The sequence below is a fragment of the Triticum urartu genome, unplaced genomic scaffold (genome assembly GCF_003073215.2).
Source record: "Triticum urartu cultivar G1812 unplaced genomic scaffold, Tu2.1 TuUngrouped_contig_6293, whole genome shotgun sequence".
In the NCBI taxonomy this organism is placed as follows: domain Eukaryota; kingdom Viridiplantae; phylum Streptophyta; class Magnoliopsida; order Poales; family Poaceae; genus Triticum; species Triticum urartu.
Window position 1 is genome coordinate 1 of NW_024117043.1, and position 5,060 is coordinate 5,060.

The 5,060-nt window shown below is 45.1% G+C and overlaps 1 long non-coding RNA gene across 2 annotated transcripts; it reads right to left on the reverse strand.

The window, feature by feature from the left end:
• Window positions 1-942: 942 nt before the first annotated feature.
• Window positions 943-4,447, reverse strand: LOC125530408. Of its 2 annotated transcripts, none has more exons than XR_007292919.1 (5): window positions 4,314-4,447; window positions 4,000-4,224; window positions 3,577-3,842; window positions 2,720-3,471; window positions 943-2,646 (listed from the first exon to the last, which is right to left on the reverse strand). It is a non-coding gene; the product is annotated as an uncharacterized LOC125530408 (long non-coding RNA). The 2 variants fall into 2 exon arrangements; XR_007292920.1 differs by having other exon boundaries at window positions 3,577-3,897.
• Window positions 4,448-5,060: the final 613 nt, after the last annotated feature.

Consider the following 5,060-nt stretch of genomic DNA (forward strand, 5'->3'; position numbering starts at 1 on the left):
TCCTCAGGCGCGGAAAGATTGTCAAGGATGAAATGACATCGTTACTGCATATATAGAGCTAACAGGGCTAGCTACGTTAGCCTTAGGTTTATGTACTAATAAGTATGCTCGAAAATCTGTTGGCGTGGACGAGCTCGCACGCTCACTTTATCGTCAGCCGTTAGGTCACATTTAGATAGGGGACGTCCGCCGTGGTACAGGGGGCTGACAAGGGGATATTTAATGAGCATACGTAACGGCAAGAGGCGCCGTGAGGACGGGTGACGGTGGCCGACGTTTAAGCGTTGATGACGGTGTTTCCCGTAGGCCCGTTTGTTTACTGTTCTGTATCAATATGTACCGGAGTACGGAAGATCAAGCAGTAGGTGGACGGCCTACTGGTTGTATTTAACTCAGCCCATCTGCTCGTTCGAGGTCTGCAACCTTTTCAGTCCAAGGTGACCAAGTGGGAGAACATCAATCGAAAGAGGATTTGTACGTACCTCAATCAAAGAAGATACATGGGGGAAAGCTTGATGCTCTGGGTTGATGTCGATGGCGAAATAATCTGAAGTTGCAAAGAACTGAAGCTGCTGCTCATGTTGATTTGTGGCTCCAAGGATGCCTGCAGCAGAGCTCGAAGAGACATGCGTAACAGAGCATCCGCTCGAGAGAGGTGCAGACATCTCTGTTATTGATCACCCACACGCACACAACTGTTTTTTTCTATCAGACAACATGATGTAGAGGAACGGCAGATGAATGCGCCTTGCGGCCGAAGAGATGCAGCAACTCCTCCTTAAGTACACCTTCTTGCGCCGAGCGCGCTCATGTAGTTTGAAATTCCAAATTGGGGATTTCGCGTTCGTGGCATACAACAGGATTGGATGCCACCTGTTGTCGTGCGATGGCATGCATAGTTAACGTTTTGATTCGGTTCAAAGGGCTAGCGACAATATATAGTAGGCAGTAAGAAAGAATTACTGCAGGATCCGGTAATAAAATGGTGAACTTTCAGGAATTTATGCTCGTACATAGATTGTACTTGTAGTTTAACAGCGATGAGACTTGTTGATGAACAGGTTCTCTCGTTAACAAACACAACACGTAGCACACAGCAACAAACGCTGTGTCTTATTACACAGATGATATATAAATACCGCATGCTGAGGCCTCAACAACAGAGAGTCTGCAAGTTTAATTCAATCGTGGTAATGACATTTGTTTCCAGAGTAACCGGTTCAACATGGAGAACAACTTTTAGGTTGTTGCAAGTTCTCCTGTGCCCACCGATTCCACAGTCTGAGCATTTTGCCTATTTCCTCTCCTTCTGGGGAAGATCTCTCTGTGGATATGTGGGGCTCTTGTGTCATGGTTCTCGGCATATACTGCACAAGCGAATCCGTTTGCTTGTGCTGCACTTGCCGACATCCTGTGCAGTTGCTCGTTGCTTGAATTTCTTGCTTTTTGCACCTCGATCATCATATGGAGGTTTGTCCCTGCTGTTGGTTGGTCGTCCGGCCTTTCTTTTTCGCTCTGGAGCTTTTAATCCTATAAAATCCCTAACTGCACTTCCTTCTGCATCACTTGCATTGCCGCTGGCTTGTACAATTGCTGGAAGAGCTTCTCTACCTTTATTTTTTGTTTGCAGAGTTCTGTCTGTCTTCCAATCCGATTCCATCACGGACAGCAGCTATTGGTGATAGTTTATCCATTTTTGGTTCAACATTTCCATTGCACACTCATATGCTTCTGGATTTGCATCTCCCAACCTCACTACTTCGAGTGCGTGTGTGTACAGATTCAAATGTCTGGATGTTACTGAATTTACATAAATGTTGTCGTTCTGAATATGTGACAGGTGAGCTGGCAGTACATCTCTTGCATCCTTTGTCCAACTTTTCATAATATGTTTTGCAGGTATTTGGTCTATGTTATGGCCGGCCGGCTTAGGCCCGCAAGTTATCTTAGTTTTTATTTTCAGATTAGGCAAGTTATCTTAGGCAAGTTATCTTAGGTTGATTCTTCTACAAGTTATCTAGGATATAAATATAGGTTGTAAGACTCTTTTTGAAGGCAAGCAATAAGAAGAATATTATCTCCTATTGCCCGGCTCCCTGAGGAGCCGGAACCCTAGCCGCCAACAGCCCTAGCCGCCGCCCTTCTCCTAGCCGCGACGGCGCCCTGCCGCCGGCGCGCCCGATCCTCGCCACGTCTCCCTCCATCCTTCCCTTACCACCTACGCCCTAGACCTGGTAGAGTACTTGATCCTACCAGTCTATGCCGAGGAAATCAAGTACCTATCACATGCACATCTAGTGTTATGAATTATGCTTTTTGAGACAGTTGTTTTACGAGGAGAATAGAATGCTTTCTTAACTTGACCCCATGGCAGCAGAGCAAGCCAGTGTGTTCAAAATTGCCACACTCACATATCAGGTTTGCCCTTCCATCAACAACTTCCACTTTGTATACAATCCTGCACATTTTTTCATGTTTTTTTGGATGATATCGTCGAACAAAATATGTTTTACCTTTAGTAACCTCTTCTACTTTGTATTGTCCTGCTTCATATATAACTTCCACAAAATTTTCTAATATGGCTCGTGTGTAGATTTTGCTGGCATGCAGCTCGAGTGGTGTGTTTATTTTCATAACAGGGGCTACCTGCACATGTAGAGGGTGTATTAGACTCATGGTGGCATGAATGACATAGGATACTATATTTTCAATAACTTACTATCTTGGTGCGTCTCTATCAAAAAGAAGTCTCATGTACTGGCGAACAAATAGATGCATGGGGCACCTAGCTGGAACATAAGTCTTCAACATATGGTTGGCACTCTCGCTACGTTGTGTGATTGTCATCTTTCCACAGAACTTTCCATTAAAATATGGTTTTGCCCATTTTTCCCTCGTTTCATATATTTGGGTGACGTAATTGTGTTTTTGCAAACCATATCTTTTGGTTAATTGCTTCCTTGCAGTCTTGAATTCATCAACTGTGAGCATAGTGGTATTGTGCTCTGTTGGCTCCTGTTGACCATAACAAGTTCCGTATGCGGCTCTCTCCATCATGTTGTACTCTGTAGTATAACCCAGAGTCTTTTGCTCCTAACTCTGCAAAACATCTATTGTCTTCTTCACATCATTATCTGCTTGTTCTCGATTGATCTTGCCACACAACCCCCGCAGAGCTCTTTTGCTGACTGATACATTGTCCATTGAACCAAAGAAACTGCCGATTATATTGTACACTTTGCCAATGCTGATATTATTTTCACGGAGCTGTTTGATAACACCCCGTGTATATATATCAATATGCCTGTGTGAAGGCCAGTAAACTTTCTCACCATATTTTCCAGTGAGTGCATGATTGTGATCTGGTCTGTACTCGTTTATGTACCAGCCATTGTCATTAGACCGAAGCAACCGTATCATTGTAGGGCATCTGCATCTGTATGTCCGTATGTTACTCTTCTTTGGGATTCCCTGCAAGCAATACAACAAATACCAGCTTGTCACTCTTGGCAATTGACATACCTAACTCGTGAGCTAGTTTAGGATAGATGGTATTGAACTGGAATGAGGACTTACAGAGAACCCACAAACTATCTCTTGCATGCATTTTGTTCTTTCAACATTTACCCTGCTCTTTCCATACCTTACTCCAAATCCGATTTCCCATGAATAGAGATTGTAATAATCATAAGCTTCCCCAAGTGAATCGAAGTTGCTACCAACTACAGGAACTATGACAGTGTCACTTTTCTTCTCTGCATATCGACGAAATATTTTTTTCCAGGGCACTCATCCTTGCAGCACATGGTTGACGTTCTGAAGGTGCACGACCGACACGGACTCTGCAGTATTCAGAAATATGTATTTCAAAAAATGCTTCACTGCGTTCGATGTTCTCTGCATTATATATGCATGTTCCCAAATTTTGTTTAGTTACTTTCAGAAGAGCAATTTCCCCCTTATCAATCAAATATAAGGAATGTTCAGAGTGTGGTATACCTTCGTGTCCATCGAGGGGATGTAGGGCCGTCTTTGTGTGAAGATTGCTGGGAGGTTGGTGCTGACAGGGCCACTCCATCGCAAGTGCTGTGCAAATATAATTGTACGGTGACTGCCGCCTCTCCAGCATCTCCAATGCTGGACTCAGCAGCCGCACATACGAGAGTTTTGGTGATTCCGGCGGTCACAAATGGGTCTCCGCCGGCGAGATCCGGCAGGGGAAATCTAGGTAAAACAAAGCAGCGCAGGAATAGGATGGTGGTCTACGTACTTCGGATTCCACGGAGGAAAAGAATGGGGGCGGGAAAATTTACCTGTCAACTGGAAACTCGATTGAGTCGCCTTCGGCGGTGGCCATCGCCATAGCCATGAGCTTCTCACCTTAGGCGGCGCCGGAACGGAGAGGATAGATTGCTTTTACTTTTCAATCGCTGGTCTGTCCAACACGGGTCCCACAATCTGACATACACCTACCGTTCGGTATACGCCGTCTGCGGGACGGACGCAGCTGACGGGGATGGTTCTGTACCACGAGAACGGACATGTACCAATGGAACATCATACTCGACGGTCGTCTGTTGTACGTTAGTTTAGACGCGTCCGCCGTTTTCGCGACCGTACTCGACTTGTTCCCATACGATCGCATTTAATACAATCAGCAACGCGTCCTGCAACTGTTCGTCCACTTAGCAGGAGCGCGCGAGCTCGTCCATACCAACGCCATTCTCTAAGTATGCTAGGCTAAATTAGCTAACTCTTCTAGTAACTAGTAGTGCATATTTTAGTTATTTGGTCGTATGATTTGCAGTAGGTAAATCACCTACTGTTTCCCTTGGGTAAATCACCTACTTGGACGGCTTGGTCAAAAGTTACCATTTCAAGATAGTGAAGGGTAATCGGGTGAGCAGGAGTTATAATCGCCCAGCAGCTACACATGTGCAAGCAATATCCCTATCCCGGAAGCAACGATCTCCAATACATGAACGTGATTGAACATGTCTGTTAACTTGGGTGCAAAGATCGGCTAGCAGTTAATCTGTACGCGCTCCGAATCCCTCCGT